At 39.2% G+C, this 20,433-nt stretch overlaps 1 long non-coding RNA gene across 1 annotated transcript; it reads left to right on the top strand.

Moving 5' to 3' along the window:
• Positions 1–530: 530 nt before the first annotated feature.
• LOC148124772 (uncharacterized) lies at positions 531–20,099 on the top strand. Its single transcript, XR_015745050.1, has 5 exons — positions 531–664; positions 4,379–4,443; positions 10,740–10,828; positions 19,171–19,260; positions 19,725–20,099. It is a non-coding gene; the product is annotated as an uncharacterized LOC148124772 (long non-coding RNA).
• Positions 20,100–20,433: the final 334 nt, after the last annotated feature.

The raw sequence follows: 20,433 nt of genomic DNA on the forward strand, positions 1-20,433 counted from the left end.
CGTGGCAAGAAAGGTTGTAAAATGAGGCAAAACTCATTTAAGCAGTGTCTTGCTTAGCAAGGGGACTCAACTGTGGTCGTAAGTCGAGGACTACCTATATTATTATATTCCCGTAACAGTAAAGTAGCATTCCAATAATTCAAGTGGTGCCTGTTTTCTGACCAGGCCCACCTCCTAGGGCTGACTGTAGTAGTAAGACCTCACTGCTGGAGGTTTTTTTGTACCAATCTACTGTCAGTGGAAATTCTAACTCTTGTTAAAAACAAGAAACAAACTGGAAGCTTGAAAGCTACCTGAGAAAGGATTGCTCTCCCAACGTCTCCCACTGCGGAGGCTGAATTTGTAACGGCCAGGCCTTGGATCTGTGCTATCTTACCACTGCAGATATCCAAAATATTAACATGAAAGTGGTGTGGAGAGCTGTACTTGTGAGCGGCAGATTGCAAAATAATCATTCAAGGTTAGCAAAGAGATAAAGAGCATTGCATTGCGTCATGGCACATCAGCATATTTACAAGCTTCCTCGGCAAGTGTGACGCTCGGACCGCTTGGTTGTGTTAAAGTCTATTTCTCTATATAATGTCCCACAACTCTTGCGGTTTAGGGGAAGGTTCACATCGTTTCTCTTGTGCAGCTTCGCCTGTCCGTAGAATAAGAAAGAAAGGTGAGAAGGAAACAGGTATTAAGGGGCTTGGATGCCAAAGGGAAGGCACCATTTCCAGAATTGGCCTCCTGCAGATGTGTGGGGAATGGCACTTAGGGATGGTCTTCCAGAAACAGCATTTGCTCATGGCCTGGCTCATCGTAGACCTCCTTCATCGGATGCTGCCACCATTGAACGATCCCCCATTCTCTGCACTGTTTTTTGTCAATGGGGCTTTAAAGCAGAGCACAGCACCGCGTCTCTGAATTGGCACATTCCCACTCGCTACGTTGCTTTCCCCCGAATCAGAGGTGGTATTGACCAGTTCTGCAGAACCGGTAGCAGAAATTATGAGTAGTTCGGAGAACCGGCGAATCCCACCTCTGACTGGCCCCGCTAACCCCATCTCTTCTCTGCCTCCCATTGAGGTTCAGCTGATCGGCTGGGTCTCCTTTGGTTGCCCTGCATTGCAGAACAGAGCTGGAAAGCAGGTTAGTGGGGTGAGGGTGGGGAATGGGGATTTTGTAGTATCCTTCCACCAGGAATGGGGAGGGAGTGGAGATTTTACAGTATCCATCCCCTGGAGCGGGGTAAGAATGGAGATTTTGCAGCGTCCTTCCCCTGCCTCGCTCACCAAGCCACGCCCACAAAACCGGTAATAAAAAAAATGTTGAATCCCACCGCTGACCCGAATGATCTGGGCTCTCAACTGGTGGGGAATCAGCATGTGCCCCCACCCCCCACCCCACCTCAAGTACCCAGAGTGATCGTTGAATTAGAAGCCCAGATGCAAAACTGGTATCATGCTGGCAGTTGGGAAGGCACTGGGCAGGAGATGTTTCAATCCCATCCGAAAGCAAAACAGAGGCAACACTGAAAGGGAAGTTGGCCGAGACCTTGACTGCAAGTATCCCCAGACATTCCTTTTATTCACTTAGCTATGATGATGATGATGATGATGACGATGTCCAGAGTGATTGATCTCATGATGCAACTCTCTATTTGCCTTTAACAAGTTTATGTTCCTCATTTTGGAAAGCAAGAGGGAAGAAGACTCGATGCATTTCGATTTTATGATTTATCCAGTCTAATGAAGCAGTTACTGTATATTTTATTATTGTTATTCCTCTTAGAAGCTGCTTTGGCAGCACAGTTGAAAAGCAGGATAAAAATTTAAAAATCAAGAGAAAAAGGGAGAGAGAGGAAGAGAGGGAGGGAGAGAGGGAGGGAAAGAGAGAGAGAGAAAGAGAGAGAGGGGGAGGGAGGGAGAGAGAGAGAGAGAGAGAGAAATCTAAATGCTTTTCTCCTTCAGAAGAGGATGGATAATGTACAGGTACATTATCCATCTTCTCGACTTACGACCGCAACTGAGCCCAAAATTTGTGTTGTTACATAAGACATGTGAGTTTCGCCCCTTTATTCAACCTTTCTTGCAGCAGCTGTTAAGCAGAATCTTTGCAAGTTGTTAAGCTAGGAAGAGGCTTCCCCGCTGACTTTGCTTGTCATAAGGTTTTCAAAAGGGGATCCCATGACCCTGGGACACGGCAAATGTCATAAATATGAACCAGTTGCCAAGCATCTGAATTTTGATCACGTGATCACGGGGATGCTGTGAAGGTTGTAACTGTGAAAAATGGTCATAAGTCATTTTTTTTCAGTCCCATATGAACTAAATGAATTGTTGCAGGTCGAGGACTGTGTGTTATAGTTTTCTGACATCCATTTTCCCTGCCCAGTGAGGCAGCCATTGTGATTTTTATAAAAGTATCCCTCTCGAGTTAGATACAAGTACATAAGGGATTATTTATGTGCCAAGATATTTCTGTACTCCAGCTAGCACAGAATGAACGAATGAATGAATGAAGTGGAAGGGGGGTGGGTGTTGAGTAAATCAAGATTATACAACAAGCCTTGGATCAATGAACAGAATGAGGAATGTTTCTGCCTGTACGGAAGGAAGTGATTCAAAAGACAAGAGGCCCAATGCTTTCAGCTTATATAATTGCACCAACTGCTTGAACATAATTTAATTCCTTATCTTATTAGAAGACTAAGTGCAATTCTATACTTCCGTGTCCAGAAAAAGATTCCACTGTGTTTAGCGGAGCTTATTCGTGAATAGAGGCAATCCTTGACCTGCGACCAGAATTTCCTTTGGTATGCAATGTGGCTGTTAAGTGAGCTGCCTCCAATTTTTAGAATCTTTTTGGCATGGTTAGTAAGCAAATCACTGCAGAGGTTAAGTGAGTCATGGGGCAGTTAAGCAAAATATCCAGATTTCCCCATTGATTCTGCTGGTCAGAAGTCGGCTGGGCAGGTTTCAAATGGGAATCACATGACCCCGGAATGCTGCACCCATTGCAAATACCTGCCAGTTGCCAAGTGTCCGAATGTTGATTAAATGGGGATGCTGCAATGGTCATAAGTGCGAGGACTGGTCATGTGTCACTTTTTTCAGTCTTCCTATAACTTCAAACAATTGCTATGTAAGTTGAAGATACCTGTATCTAGCCAAATATCCTCTGCTTAGGACTGGGGGCCAAAACATCAAAACTGCCAACGCATTGCTACCAGCTGTTCCCAGGGGTGGGCTTCAGGGGTTCAGGAGAGCCCCCTAGCTAAAATTCTGTGCAGTTTGGAGAACCCCCAAATCTCACTCTTGGCTGGCCCCGCCCACTTCTTCCCTCCCAGGAGTTTTCACACAGCTTGTTTTGGATGCAGGTAAGGGTAGGGTGCGCACAGAGGCTCAGGGAGGGAGAAAAGCAGGACTCTCAGAAGTTTAGGAAAGCCAGAAATGGGCCCGTTTCCAGCTTCCAGAGAGCCTCTGGAGCCCTGGGAGGGCAAAAATGCCCCCCCACCATGGTGTAGGAGGCTGACTAGGCTACACCCACCATGGCCACGTTCACCCAGCAACTGGGAAGAGAACCCTTTGCTAAAAATTTTGAAGCCCACCCGTGGCTATTCCTGTGTAAGGCATCCAGAAAGTATCCATGATATCAATCACTCTGAGACATTCCTCTCCAATTGATTTATTTAGAAACAGATCTGGCATGTCAAAGGCAATTTCCCAAGTGAAATTATTTTCGCCCATTACACAGAATCCACCTTCTCTCCTCCTTTCTCTCCTCCCACTTCTACACTTCATAAATCACGAGAACCAATTAACTGCCACTGGAATTTCTTAATACGATATACAGAATAACCTTGAATTTTTCAACTCCTCCAGCTCTCTTAAAAAAAAAGCTGAATTTTAAAGCTGACATCCTGAGCCTTAAAGTTCCCCAGTTGGTATCAGCAGCAAAGCTGTGCCTGGAACACACAAACCCCAAGCAGAATTAAGGGGAAAAAAGTATGCACGTGATTCACTTATTTTGAGTTTCACTACAGAGTAGGTGGCCATTTCCCACGAAACGATATTCCTGATTTTCTGCCAAGGGTTCTTAATTTCAGCAGACTCAGGAAGGGATGTGGGAAAAATATTTTCTTCCTTGCTGATGTTTTTAAACAAATGGGCTCTTGGGGGAATCTGATGCAATCCACATTATGGAATTCCTAGTCAAACCTTTGTTCTAAACTGTCTTTTTTTTAAAAAAAAAAAAAGGTCATGGAATTTAAGTGACTTTTCTCCACATCTCTTTATGTGGTGTTATATGGTGCCTTCTGGAAGAATTTCAGTGTTTCACGTGTTTTACTTCTCCACTATCTGCAAACATTTTTGTCTGTTTCAATATTCAGGAAAAAGCTTTGGAAAGGAGCAGAAGAAAGATATTGAGAGTGAAAAAGAAACAAGTTTAATACAGGTAGTTCTTGACTTACAACAGTTCATTTAGTGACTGTCTAAAGTTTTTTTTTTTCATGCTTATAACCGTTGTAGCATCCCCTTGGTCATGGGATCAAAATTCAGAAGCCAGATTGATTGAACGACTGCAATTGTGGCAAGAACAGTTGTGAAATGGGGCAAAACCCAATTAACAAATATCTCACTTAGCAACATAAATTTTGGGATCAGTTGTGATTGTAAGTTGAGGACCACATGTAAATACCACAGTATTCAATGCTTTAAAAAATATATTGGTTGTCATCTGCTGCTGTTTTGAAATTCTTCTCCTTGTATAATTGTGGACTGTTTATTCCTTCAATAAGCAGATAACCAAGGAGCGTATGGTTTGTTGGATGCTATTGTGCTGCTAGGTAGCCAATTGGAAGCACTAGGACTTATATACCACTTCACAGTGCTTTCCAGCCCTCTCTAAGCCGTTTACAGTATCAACATATTGTCCCCAACAATTTTGAGTTCTCTTTTTACCAACCTCAGAAGGATGGAAGGCTGAATCAACCTGAGTCCATCAGGTTCGAACTGCTAGCAACGGACAGAGTCAGCCTGCAATGCTGCACTCTCACCACTGCACCACCACGGCTCTTGATCGATGGCATCACTGAAGATAAAGGAACATATCTCAAAGGATTATGCAGTCAGTCCTTGACTTACAGCCATAATTGGGACCAGAATTTCTGTTGCTAAGCTAGGTGGTTGCTAAGTGAGTTGAGCCTGATCTTACAACGTTTTTGTCTCAGTGATCAAAGAGGTCCCTCCAGTTTCAAGTAAATTGTTGTTGCTGAGCAAATTCTGCTCCCCCGCATTGACTTTCCTTGGCGGAAGTTGGTTGGGAAGGTCACAAGTGGCAACCAGCTGACTCCACGATGCTGCAGCCATCATAAATATATGCCAGTCACCAAACACCTGAATTCTGATCACGTGACTGTGGGGATGCTGAGGTGGTAGTGCAAAGACTGGTTGGATGTAACTTTTTTCAGTGTCGCCGTCGTAACTTTGAATGATTCCTAAACGAATAGCATTAAGTTGATTAAGTTGATATACCTCCAGACCAAATGAACTACAAATCAAGTCAGGAAGGGAAGTAGGCAGGCAGGCAGGCATGGAAGGATTTGCTTTTCCATAGCTTTCTTGGCAATCCCAAAGGTGGTTTTTCAAAAGATAACTGGACTTTCTTTTTTTTTTCTTTAAAAAAGTTCCACTTCTCCAAGAAGCTTCTTCAGTTCAGTAGTGAAACATTTCCAAGGAAAAACAAGCCAAGAAAGTCCAGTTGCCTTTTGGAAAAGCACATTTGGGATGGCCAGGACCTGGATGATGGGGAATCGGAATCTCCATAGACAACTTTCCCAGCAGTCTTCATGAGCAGCACCCATTTTTTCCCAATTAAACCCTGATTTCTTCTTCCATGGGGATGTATCCACCTTACTGATATCTAGGCCTGAGCAAAAAAAAGTCAGTGAAGGTACTCTGAAAAGCATCTCATTAGAAGTGAAACGTATCTCCCTGTCCCTGGCTGAGTCCCCAGATGTGTGCCTAGGCAGCCCCGCTTGCTTCACGAGGGAAGGGCATGTAGATGGGCAAACAGCTGGGGACACCTGGGGACAGCTTGCAAGGCAGCCGTGCAACCCTAGCCAAGGACACGTCTGCTTTCCTGTGTTGAAGAGAAATGCTTTGTTAACGCTAACACACTTTTGCAAAGCAACCCTTTCATATTAGGCATCGCACAGCCTAAAATCTAATCTTTTCCTCCGAAGTATTGTTTTCATGAAATGGAGAAATTGGCTCCACGGTAGTACAAGGCTTAAAAAAAAAAAAAGGATTAAAATGATCGTGAGCATCTTTCTGGAAAAAAGTGGCTCTTTTCATGTCAAAGGGCAAAGGTAGGCAGGAAGAGAAAATCAACGGGAATGTTCCTTCTTAGAAATTGTGGGAAAGAGGTTCACTGAGAAAATAACTCAATGAAATGAATTGCTGGTCAGCTGAAAACAGGGAGCCTCCTTCTGCCTATCAGGTGGAATTCCCTGATGGGATTCACAGCTACAAGATAATTAGTTTAGGGGGTGTTAAAAGGGAATTAGGTGAAGCCATGAAAGAGAGCCGTGAGGTGTAGACGGCTAATAGCTAAATGAAAGCCAAGGCTCAGTCGAGGTGGCCAATTAGTTGCTGAGGGGCAAACAGACAGTGGTCATAGCTGCCAAATGTGTTGTTGATCCCTTGTGATCTCTTGGAAGCAACTGGAGAGACGGTCCAGGAAACAAGCCAGGGGGACTCCTCGACTTTCTATCACAACGGAGTCCAGATTTTTTGTGGCTAAGTGAGACATTTTACGACCTTTCTTGCCGCAGTTGTTAAGTGAATCACTGACATTGTTAAGTTACTAACACAGTTGTTGAGTGAATCCAGCTTTCCCCATTGACTTTGCTTGTCAGAAGATCGCAAAAGGGATCGTGTGACCTTGGGAAAAAGCAACGGTCATAAATATGAACCAGTTGCCAAGCGTCTGAATGTGGATCACGTGATGCTGCAATCATCATAAGTATGAAAAACAGTCATAAGCCACTTTTTTTAGTACCATTGTAACTTCAAATGGTCATTAAATGAACTGTTGTAAGTCAAGGGTTACCTGTACTGAATATTGAGTTAATCCTACAGGGATCTTTTGAGATTCCTATATTTACAGCCGTAACATCTCTGCAGTTTCGTGGTCTAAATATCCTTCCAACATTCTTTTAATACCATTTTAATCCCGATCCGGTTAAAGTTAATTGGGATAAATCTCATCAAAGCAATTAAACTTAGCTTTACTTGCAAGAAAATTGTTCGGTTGAAGTGGAATATGTCTTCAAAATAAACTTTGGATAGAGTGGGTTTGATATAAAAGATGTCTCCCTTCTGTGTTTTTTTCTTTGACGCCAGATTCTTGTTTTTCAAAGTTTGCAGCCGTTCAGCTTTACTTTGATGTGATGCTATGCAAGCAAAGTCATTCTGACACGCAGGCCAAGGGTACGTCTTGTTTCAAAAACCTGACGGCTCTTTCAAAGTCTTTCCATAGGTTTTTAGTAGACTAACCTGTTGCTCTGATTGCCAGTGTGCCAGAAGAAAGGTTAAAAAGTTCCAGAGATACAGTAGATTATTTTGTTTTTCTCCAAAATTCCTTTGAACTCAGTTTCATGTCACCAGTTGTAAAGACTGCCGAAGGTCTTCTGTAGATGTTTGCATGGACAGCCTGCATTCTGCAGTGCAGTGGCTGACAGACAGCAGATTTTGGAGTGAGAAGGGTATACAGGTAGCCCTCGACTTACAACAATTCATTTAGTTACTGTTCAAAGTTACAATGGCTTTGAAAAATGTGATTCACCACTGTTTTTCACAGTTACGAGCTTTGCAACATCCCCATGGTCATGTGATCAAAACTCAGGTGCTTGGCAGCGGATTCCTATTTATGACTGTTGCTGTGTCCCAAGACCTTTTGCAACCTTCTGATGAGCAAAGTCAATGGGGAAGCCAGATTACTTCCCAAAGAATATTTAATCTGAAGGAAGTGGAGAAAGCACTAAACATCTGCCAAACAAACTATGAGCTTCCACAGAAAAGATTCAACAGCTGCCAGGTTTGGTAGCTGAAGCCTGTGCTGGATCTGCCACGAGACACAAAACATTTTCAACAAAGTCCTTTGGGACAACCATGACCTGGATGATTGAGAATCTCCACTTTGACCTCTTAGTTCTTCAAACTGGGATTAGGGGAAAGGCGTAAAGGCAGCCAGTGAGTTTCTCCCTGGCATTGATAAGCTGAGTTGGATGAAGCAGTCATATCCTCAGAAGCTAAAGAACCACCTGAGGATCTAGAAGCCTCCCGCATCAGTTGAGGGGGTTATGAAATTGCCTTTACCATCAAAAACGAAATGGGTTATGACCAGGAAGGCTTTCATTTTTTTCAACTGTGGCATACCATTGATGGAAATCCCTTCCACCTGGCACGGACTGGAACTCATTGAGGCAGATGCATTTTTTATATGCCCAACCCATCCCGTTCAAAGCAGGACAGTATGTTCTAAGAACTTCCTTCAATTATTTGATGAATTGATATCCGAGTTCTGTTTGCTTGACTTTTTAAACTGAATTTCTACATTGTTTCTGCACCACTTTTATATTTTAGCTCACTCTTTGATGTCCAATGACTCAGTTTTGAAGGCTGAGGTAATGGACAGTCAGCTAGACCATAATGCAAAATGTGAGGGAAGACCCATGTTTTACATAGTTCTATCTTTCCACCAAAATGGATTTTTTTTTCCTGATTTTTATTCTTTCTCTGTTTTAAAATCAGTTTTAGAACTACACTATAAATTATACTTCGGAAATTCAGATAAAGCAACAATCCAAACAATCTTTCCTGATAAATGTAAATGTATAAGCAACAGGCAAAGGTGGAATTCTATGTACTTTTTATTTATCATTTTCAGAAATAGATGCAAATTCGCCCAAGTCCCAAGACTGGATTTATCCTCTCTCTAGCATCTTCCTGACTTGTTCCTTGCTTATTCTGAAGTTACTTCTTTTGCACAAAAATGCTATGAGCTACCTTTTATAAGGTTTTTTTTAAAAAGGTTTACACCCTCGGTTTATGAGAAGCAAAACTGTGACTTAACACAGATGCAGTTCTTTGAGTTTTCAGAGTTTCAACCAATTTCATAGCAAACTTTTAAAAAAGATTTCTTTTAAGTAAATTGTTACAGCAGTAAAATGTTATAGTGGGAAGAAAACTGTTTTTAGTATACTGAAGGAACAAGGGGAACTGTGCATCATCCAATATTTACAGTAACTGCAGCTTGAGATTCTGTTGTCAGGGACAACATTTATTTACTCTTGTTAATCATTTATTATCAAGATTTACTTTCCACCCAATTTTTAACAAGAATGTAGACTAGAAGATGAGTAATGATTACAGTAATCAAATAATTAGATTCAGACTATTTTATACTTAAAGTAGATTCTTTGCAGCCAGTTGGAATAATGCAAGTTCAGGTATCATTGATATCTTATCGTACCTGGAGTAAACCCACAATAATTACATTTAATTTTAAAAAATGTTTATGATGGAAAAACATGTCCTGAATTACCTATCTGCAATTCTTTTATTATGGGCAGTTCACAATTGTTGTGAACAAAACAATTATTTGTATTGTTCTTGATTGAGATATGTGTGAATTAGCTACTCTTCTCCAACAGTGGGATTTGTGTAATCAACCTGATGTTCAGGAATACAGATTTTGGCTCCAATGTTATTGTTGTTGTTATTGGAATATTTTCTAACAACTACATCTGAAAAATTAAAGAAAGCATCTGGGGGGTATAACTCTGAAGTTTTAAAAACATTTTAGCAGCAGGATTTAATGTGGAAATAATTGGAAAAGTCATACTCTCACATCAATTTCTATGTTATATTCTTCTCAATGTAATAAATCAAAATAGTAAAGACAAGAAATGTTGCCTAGACTTTGATTTTCAAACCTCTGGAATTCTTGGTTCAACATGTCTCAAAGTACTGAGACAACCGAATAAAGGGTTGTACATATCAGAACAACTAGACACAAGAACAGTTTTTTCCCCAAAAGCCATCCCTCTGCTAAACAAGTAATCACTCTGCTAAACAAGTAATTCCCTCAACACTGTTCAACTATTACAAAGTCTGCACTCCTATTACTGTTAATCTTCTCATCACTTCTTATCACCCATCCCCTCCCGCTTGTGACTGTATGACTGTAACTTTGTCACTTGTATCCTTACAATTTATATTGACTGTTTCCTAGTATGATTTGATTGCTTATTGTACCCTATGAGTATCATTAAGTGTTGTACCTATGGTTCTTGATACTTGATGAATGTATCGTTTCTTTTATGTATACAGAGAGTATTTGCTCCAAGACAAATTCCTTGTGTGTCCAATCACACTTGGCCAATAAAGAATTATATTCTATTCTCAAGGGTTGTACTAAACCTTTTCCTATGACACAGTGACTTTCCTTGTACATCATGCCATGTTTCGTTCCCTAGTCCTATAACTTGTTTAAATCAATGGGGTCTTCCTGACAATGACTTCCCTCCACCTGTTAGATTGAATGCCTGCTCAATGGACACATAGCAATGCTGGGAGGCTGCAGATTTCCCCGCCATTTTGGAAAAAATCAACTGCAATTTTAGTTTCCTTCCTCACAAAATGCATGTGAAATGCCAATTGATTTTTGTCCTACTTCTTTCTCAGGGTTCTGCTCATTTTTCAACCTGCTGCACCCTTGTTATGAAAAGATGCGGGCTATGACTGCATGAGGGAAGCCTCACCTGAAAAAACAGGTTGGTTTTCTTACATTGGGTGATTGTAATCACAATTGCACTTTTTTACTTTCTCCACGGACACCTGCAGCAGAAGTAATAAGGTATCTTCAGTGGAAGAAAGTGCCAGGATTATTTTGGTAGTTTGAGTAGCTGTGAATACTTGAAAAATGTAAGTCCTTGACTTATAAGCACACCTGAGCACAAATTTTCTGTTGTTAAGTGAGACATTTGTTATGTGAGTTTTGCCACATTTTATGACCTTTCTTGCCACAGTTGTTAATTGAATCATTGCAATTGATAAGCTAGTAACCTGGTTGTTAAGAGAATCAGTCCTATCTTCTGGTGTAAATTTTCACCACATTCTAGTACAACAAACCGCTCTTCCATACAAACTTACAGCCCATATAATTGACCGTGTTAAGGCACTATCACCCAGTTGAGTATGGAAAAAGCCTGAGCTATTGATACGATCATGACTAAATAGCCTGAATACCTATAGTCTGTTTTAACCTCTTATCCCAAAGGTACTTTGCCAAAAGGCAGCTGGACTTCCTTGGTTTTTCCTTGAAAACATTTTGCTTCTCATCCAAAAAACTTCTTCAGTTCGGAACTAAATTGAACAGATTGTAAGTTATTCAGGCTATTTAGTCATGATCATATCTATAGCTCAAACTTTTTCTGTACTAGACTGGGTGATGGGCCTTAACACGGTTATAGCTGTTATCTTACAGCTGTAAGTTTGTATGGAGGAGCTGCTTGTTGTACTAGAATGTGGATAGTCTTGGTGTAAATTTTCACCAGAAGACGGAATTGATTATCTTTCCAAAGAATATTTAATCTGAAGGAGGTGGAGAAAGTGCTAAACATCTGCCAAATAAACTATGAACTGCCACAGAAAAGATAGAACAGTTGCCAGGTTTGGTACCTGAAGCCTGTGCCGGATCTGCCATACTCAGCCCATTAGACATTCAGGTTGACTCCCAAAATTGGACTGCAGGGGTCTGTTCTACTGCAGGAACATTCCAGACTTGAAACTCTAGACCTAGAAGACCTAGAACTACGCCGCCTCCGGTCCGATCTAAATATAGTATATAAAATCATACATTGCAATGTTCTACCTGCAAATGAATACTTCAGCTTCAACCATAACAACACAAGAGCACATAATAGATACAAACTCAAGGTTAACCACACCAAACTCGATGGCAGGAAATACGACTTCAGCAACAGAGTGCTCGATGTCTGGAATACTCGACCTGACTCTGTGGTTTCTTCCCCAAACCCCCCAAAACTTTAACCTGCTTAGACTGTCGACTATTAACCTCACCCCTTTCTTAAGAGGTCTGTAGGGGGCGTGCATAAGCGCACCAACTGTGCCTACCGTCCCTGTCCTATTGTTTTTTACTTTTCTTGTATCTATCTCATGTATTCAAAATTATATTTATTCTTATACCTGTATCTTGTAAGCGATTGACAAATCAAATAAATACTGAATAAATAAATACTAAAATTTCTTAACAGATGGAATGCTCACAAACGTTTCAACCTACCACCAATCCAACCAAAAGCTTCAGGGCTGCCAATAACCAGTGCTGCAAAACTTTCAGCATTTTAAATTAGCGGTTGCATCGAGTCCTTGGTGCTCTGAGCTTGGCTGTTTTCTTGTAGACATTTCACCACCCAACTGGGTAATATCATCAGTGCTAGAAAGGAGTAGGGTTCCAGCACTGATGATGGGGCTAGCTGGGTAAAGAAATGTCTGCAAGAAAACCACCACGCTCAGAGAGAACATTTCCACAGTTCAACCCTGAGCTAAATACATATTCCCTTCTATTGATATTAGCAACTCTTTTCCGACTTCTAAGAGAAATGTTTAAATGACCTGTTTCAATAACTCAGCTTTGCTAAAACCAAGTCAGTCCCCTCCATAATTGCAACAACCCGATAGTCTTGGCTACTATTGCACCTATATTCTTCTTGTTACAGTACTGTAGTTCCTAATCCGGATAGATGGTAGAACTAAGGAGAAACTTCTTATGATGAAATTGAGGAGAAACTTCCTAATAGTGAGACCAATTAATTGGTGGGACAGCTTGCCTTCAAAAGTTGTGGGTACTTTATCCCTGTAGGTTTTTAAGAAGGGATTGGACAGTCACTTGTCTGGAATGGCATAGGGTCTCCTGCTTGAGCAGGGGGTTGGACTAGAAGACCTCCAAGGTCCCTTCCAGCTCTATCCTGATTGAGAATTGAATTGATTGAGAAATCTGTCTTCAGCTGGCTGTCCAGAACCCTCCCATGTTAGTTACCCTTTGACTGTACATCCTGTCCTAGTACAAATTTCACCAAAGTATAAAGAGAAACTCTGCAGGCCTGTTTATCTTTGTAGTATGTGTGCGGGAACTGAACGCCTATCCCCCTCTATACCAGCTTACAAAACAAACTTCCTGCTGGCCACACGGATGAGAGTACATTGAGCCTGGCTGCGGGCCAATGGAGCATGTTCATTTATGCAATGCAGAATGAAGAGTGATGACTCAGAGGGCCTGTAAGAAACAACTTTTCATCTGAGCCACTCCCGAAGTTACTATATGTAGGTGAGCTCTGCCCAGGACTACAAGGTGTAGTCACAGAGTAATCGTAAGAGTGAAATGTGTAAACAACTTCAGAGCATCTGGTGGATTTCTCTTTCTGAACATTTGGCACATGCCGGACTTTCGATGCACGGGCACTCTGTGTCCTTCATGCGCAGGCAAAGAGCATGTGGTGCTCTTTGGGAAATGGCCCACAATAAATAGTTTGTGTTGACAGTGAGAGGCACCAGGATTATGATTTCATTCAGTTCATTTGTTTTAACTGTTCTAAATTAGGAACTTTATCTTTGGTTTATTGATCCAGGAAGGAAATCCTGTGGTTTATATTTCAGGTGAACTTTAACGTTTCCATAAAGTTTCCGTCATGCTTATGTGACACCTACAATCCCATTACAAAGGGCTGCTATCAAATATAAGGAAGGAGGGAGTGAAGCAAATATTACCAACAGGAAGGAAAGCGAGTGAGAAGCCTTGCTTTTTAGATTCAGGGGAAAGGGCTTCCCCCCCCCCCGTTCATCCTCATAAACCTCTCTTTTATTACAGTGTCATTGGGGTTGGTCTTCTAGTTTTGCATTACAAGATTTTTTCTATTTATTTCAGATTTGGTTGCATCCTTAATTCTTTTCCAGGCTTGTTCCATATGACATTGGCACAAAGTTGGAACATTCCCATGATTTCTCAGGTTTTTCTAAATAGATTTCTTTTAGTCTGTTGTTTTCTAATTGTCTTCACTTTGCATTCAGATACAACTCTTTTCATCTGTTACTGGATTATATTCTTTAATTTTCCCTAGATCTTTCTGGCTTTTGCCAGTTTCTTTTTCTTCCTGGCTATTTTTATGGCCTTGATACCGTATGTTGTTGCCTGCTGGCACCGTTATATATTTGCTGGCTTCAAGTTTTACGCTTTTGATATGGCCAAAGAACTAAATGAATAAAAATTGTATTCCGTTCTGTTCTAGTCTATTGTAGTCCATCCCATTTTACAGTCATTTAACTTCCTGCCACAATTCCTTGGGCTCCTGTCCAATAGGTGCAGGCCTTTGTTTCTCAATTTCACATACTTCAAGAATGGATTCCAGGTTGCATTTAATTGGGATTGAGTCTTTTCTAGTCTTTTTCAGTCTGATGTTTATTTTTTTGATTAAAAACTGATGGACTGAATCAGTCATTACAATGGTACATACTTGCATTTATGGTGGACTTGTCCTGAGATAAAGAAATATTGGTTAAAAATAAAAATGTGGCTAGAAGAAATTATAGAGCGTGGGCTGGAGTGGAAACCGGAATTATTTTTGATGGGAATGATCAAAGGGGACTACCCCGCTAAAGTAAAATATCTGACCATCCATTTATTAACAGCAGTATGTATTTCACTAGTACAATATTGGAAAAACCCAAATGTACCACCGATACAGGTTGTTATTCAGAAAACACATGAGTGTGCCCAATTGGACAGGCTTACACTTAAAATTAATGGGAAGGAGGATACAGATTATTACCTGATATGGGATAAATGGTATAAATGGGTAGACAATAAAAGGGGAAACATATAAATGAACCTAAGATACAAAGTATATCCAGTGGTTATAATATATTAAGTACATAAAAACAAAGGTTTTAAATCTCCTTTTCTCTGTTACTACTATTGTTATTAGCCATTTATAGTATTTTTTGCGTTTATTAGATAAAAAACATGAATGTATTTGTAATAGAAGAGTAGTTATAAACCAACGTGAAAATAAATGGAGTATATTGTAAATTATTTAGTGCTTAGGATGTGATGAGTGAAAATGTGACTAGTACTAGCCAATAATGATTTTAAGGACTTACCAAATTCGACAACAAATGTAAAGAATTATGTGTTATTATTGTTTCTGTATTTTTGAAATTGTACGTTTTTAGATTTGTGAATAAAGTTGTTTTTAAAATTAAAAAAATAATGATTTAACAACTACAATTGGGACCAGCAACTTGGTCATTAAGTGAAATGGTGGCTAAGTGAAACTGCTGCCAGGGCTCCAACAAATCCCCCTCATTCAAAGCACTGCAACTGCTTATCATCTGACTTCACCTTCCCTGTTTTACAGAACTGTGAAGGTCACAAATGTGAAGATTGATTGCAATTACTGTTTCATCGCTGTCATCATTACAGTTGCTAAACCAGGGCTACCTGTAAATGTGTGAATAGAGACCATTTTATTTTTGTTTCTTTCACATCACTTGCTATTGTCTATGCTTTCACAACATGGATTTATTTACTCACATTGGTACATCGTTATACCATCATTACTTCTTCGCTTTCAATGGAAATTATTCCATGAACAACAACAACAAAAAAACAATTTTAAATTAGATCACCTCTTTTGTTATAGAGATGGGGAACTTTGGAATTTGCATGAAGTGTTCTTTCCACACATGTCCCAAAGTTAAACCTTCCTAATTTTGGCAGCTCCTGTTTGGAAAAAGGACTGAACACCTTTTCCAAAATATCTTGCCTAATAAAATAAAATGTATTAATAGGAAATGGATAGATTTTGTAGAAGTCAATTGGTTGAATCCTGCTTAATATTCTGAATTATAGCAAAGTTCAGTGAATTTACAGACTGTGTAATCCCTGGGTCTGTAAATAGGAAATGCTAATCAAGCAGTTATTTTCCTATAGGTAAAAAAAAGTGTCATGGCAACTGTCAAAACAAGTCAGTGGATTAAGAAGAAAGAGCAAGTAAACAAATGTTTTCTGGGAATGTTTTTCCACATTGCCTTCAGCAAAAAATTCTGAGTTCAAAAACCTGAATACAGTAAGTCCTAAGAGGAGATAAAGCAAAATCAACCTTATCCTTATCCTTATCTTTCATAAACTATCAGGATGCTGTACTAATTTAATAGTACATTTTCAGAGTATTGCTAATATTAGTTTGGAGCCCATCCATTCCATTTTGCCAATGCAACTACATTATGACTGCAACTATTATTACTGCAATGTCATAACAACTTTGTGTGATTTGCTTCTAAATTTGCTTGCAATACAACAAATATATTAAATGCATCCATGGAGAAAAATACATCTGCATTTGGGATTTTTTAAATGATACATTAAAATAAGAAATTGCAAATAGTTGTAATTGAATTATGGGAAATTATGACAATTGGGAGAAATGTGAATGCTTTTGCAACACCTAAACAATTCAGGAATGTACATCCTTCATATCTGGCCAAAGAAAGTATGCTGATAGGGAAACGTGAAATAGAAAGGGTATGTGAGTAGCAAAACAGCATTCCACTGTTCTCAAATAGGACATCACATCCTTGTACACAGATGACTGTTGGACTTTTAAAAACTTTGCAATCTTACACATTTTTAATAGGGCAAATCTAACTGAATTTAATAAAACTTCCTTCTGAGGAAGTATGCTTAAAATACCAATACAATAGACTTATACTACATAGACAATAGCAAGTATGGACTAGAATTGGAATTTAAGTAATGTAAACATCTGTCATCTTGATTGTCAAGAGTGACCTCTGGATAAGATTAAACTTGGTAAGAAGCAATGTTTATGTTCCTTCATGAAGTCCTTCAATGACATTGTGAGAAAGCTACTAGACGCAAACTTGTACTTCTGCAAAGAATGACTGATTTACACGTGCAACTCAGAAGAGTCCTCAAGTTGAATCTTCTGTATCATTTGTTCTGTTCTACTGCAAAAGGTGGCACAATAAACAGCATAACTAGGCTTGCTAGTTCAAATTTTTAAAAAAGGGCCAGGAAAGGTACCATGGCTGAAATTCCCTTAAGAGCCCGAGAAATATCTTGAGATAAGCTCCTTTGGCATAACGTTTTGCTGCCATCTGCAGAGATGCATCTGCTTTCTGGAACTTCATTTCGCTTGTGTGGAAGTAGAGGACTAAGGAGTAGAGGACATATCTGTCCTTTCACTCTCTACAGCACAAGATCCATATTGATGACTGGACTATGAGGGAAGATCTGTCATGAGGATATCAGGGAACCATGTGTAAAAGTGTATACTTAAGAGAGCTAAACCAGATCCAAGTTGCATAAACGGCTCTAAATCGTTAGGCAAATCCTGTAATTTTTTGAGTGTAAGCTGGAGAGTCAAAAATGGTGCTCCTTAGCCATCATTTTCCTTTCTGTGACTCAGAGGACTAATACACAGTGACCCAAACACTTTGATGCCACACGGAGGTAGGACAGTATACCCAAGGAGGAGGCAGAGTTTAATATTGCTCCTGGTTTTCTTGATATTGGGTCTAACCTGAAGGGAAGATGCTATTTCTAACTGATCCTGAATTTGGACATTGTCATCCACCCCAACATGGTACATTTTCTTATGGATCTTGAATTTCTCCTCTTTTTAATTTATTGTGAAAAAACAGTCTCAGGTCCGATGGAGAATTATTTGCAACGAGTACGTATCCTTCTCTGTGACCATGTGTTAAAAAATTTAAAAAGAGGATTTACTATTTGCTAATATTTTTCAAATCTGGAATATGGGATCACCTAATAAAAGCAGACATTTGAAACAGACTGAAAAGATTGCTTCTTTGCTTGCTTAATTATCCTAATCAGGGAGGCCTCCCAGCGTAGCTGGTTTTCAAGGAGAGTTTCAATGAACGCTGGTCGCACTGGGGAAATGCAACCTCAGGGTTCCAAGGCAATATGCTTTTGACAATCAGTGATCGCCTCCATGTCCTGCTTACAGTTAGTTACCCAGTAGGAAACTGGAGATGGGACAGATGGGCCTTGGATTAAGTCGAGATAAAATCTTCAGTTCTCACAGATATAATTTTGTAAAATGGTTATATTTTTCCATCAACGCAAATGAAAATCATTATCAGGAAAGAAAAAAAGCAAGCAAGCAAGAAAGAAAGCAGAATGGAGAAGGGAAGGGGGAAAGAAAGAACAAAGGAAAGAAAAAAAGAAAGACAGAAAGAAAGAAAAGAAAGGCAGAAAGCAAGAAAGAAAGCAGAATGGAGAGAGGGAGGGAAGGAAGGAAGGAAGGAAGGAAAGCAAGGAATTTTTGGAATGTGGAATAAGAGACTTCTTATCATCTTTTCTCACCAAAGTATAAACTATAGCATAGAAAATGAATGATGAAAATACAGTGAGTAAAATCACCCAATAAAATGTTCCAAAAGGTAACTATAAATTTTCCATAAGTAGATAGATATTATGTAGTAACTAGTTCGTATAAACAATATATAAACAAACAGCAAACAGCTAGTTAATAGAAGAAATCTCTGTTTCACTAATGGATCATTGGGTGTATATTCCTGGTGAAACAAACAGTATCATCTCCTGTAAACAAAATTAATCTCAGATCTAGCATATGATGAGAAATATCTCAAATATTACAAAAATGAGATTAATCTTTGCTTTTCAATAATAGCCTTTAGTTTCACTTATGTGAACAGAATTCCTTTCAATTAGATGCCCAAGTTCTAACTGTCTTTCATCAAAAGAGAATTACTTGGACATTTGCATTCCTCTGATGCTTTACATATCTATCAAAATGATTATTCAACAAGTTTGTTTTTGCAATGTTCTGTCCTTAACTGTTAGTAGACATGTAGTTATTAATCAATTGTATTTTCATCATTTGCTCCTCTTTGCTGTATCACCCAGTTTATGCTCATATTTAAGGAAATACTAATCTTTATATTGTTTTTTTCAATACCATTTTATAAAAGCAGTTTGTTTGGTCAACAATTTCTACTGACTTTTATTATCCATATTGTTCTTTTTCAGGTATCAGATATAAAAGCAGCTTTTTTGGTCAAAATATTTGTCTGCAGAGGAACTACTACTTGTTCACGGAACAGATTTTCAACCTTCCAGGTATCAGCAGTCTCTTATGTCTCTGGTTGTTTGTTTCAGTTTTTAAAGGGAAGCTTTTAAAATAAATCCTCAAAAATCAGAAACACAAGCACTGCAACTTTCTCAAGTACAATGACCTCAGTTAACTAGAGTTCAATGCAATGGTTCAACTTTCCATTGTACTTAACATCTCCAGTTTAACATTATGCAAATGTACTGAAGTAACAAGGCAATGGATAATGTAATGAATAAACAAGAATAATACCCCCTTCCCAAATGGTGTATTGAATTAAGGTTTTGCTGTACAATTTTATCCAGAATAAATTGTTTTTTATTTCCTCCATATTTTTCTACTCAGCAAAAGCATTCAGGGCAGTTAACAAAGTATTTAAAAAGTTAAGAGACTATAAAATAAAAAACCCCAAGGATTAAAGTTAAAAAAGGACAAAAATCACACCGTAGTAACAAAAAATTCTTCTGTGTAGGAGGGAGTGGAGAACAAACAAAATTTTGGAAAATGGTTTAGAAGCAAGGAGATCAGTTCCCAATGCAAAGAAGTCTGGCCTCAAACATCAGGACATTTCCTGCACATCTGAATCCTTGGACAGTCTTGTAATGGTAGTCTTTTTCAATGGTTATTGTTTGGCCAGGCCTAAACTCTATTCTCAACAAAAAAGCCACATGACACCCTAAGAGGCCTAGGAGATTAAGAGAGAAATCTGAAAAATAGGGCAAATCTAAAAGAGGTTCATAAGGATTAAAAAATTGTTCAGATTTATAACTTTTCTTTACAAAGAAAAATTCAACAGCAAATCCATAAAATCTTTACAATGCATATTCCAATAAAATATCTAAAATCCTATAACGTGTGAATTTATTTTAAAAGGACCATTCAATTTCCATATTTTTACATGAATGTGACTGTGCCTCACTTGCGAGGTACAATTTAAATGACCAAAATAAAGGACAAAGATTTGAAGAACAAATCTAAGGAACAGCTTTCTGAAATAAAGGACTGTCCCTTATAATAAAGGACCAAAAGTCCAGGTGTTAATACTACAAATATTGTCTTGCTGAAAGCCATGAAATGTATCAGTTTCTCTCCCATGATTATATCCTGTTAATGGGACTGGACAAGGAAAAGAGGAGAAAAAGAAGATTGGAAGGAGGCCAGGGCAAAAACAGATTGAGATA

Source organism: Pseudonaja textilis, chromosome 12 (genome assembly GCF_049901715.1).
Source record: "Pseudonaja textilis isolate UNSWEBS1 chromosome 12, rPseTex1.2, whole genome shotgun sequence".
Lineage (NCBI taxonomy): Eukaryota > Metazoa > Chordata > Lepidosauria > Squamata > Elapidae > Pseudonaja > Pseudonaja textilis.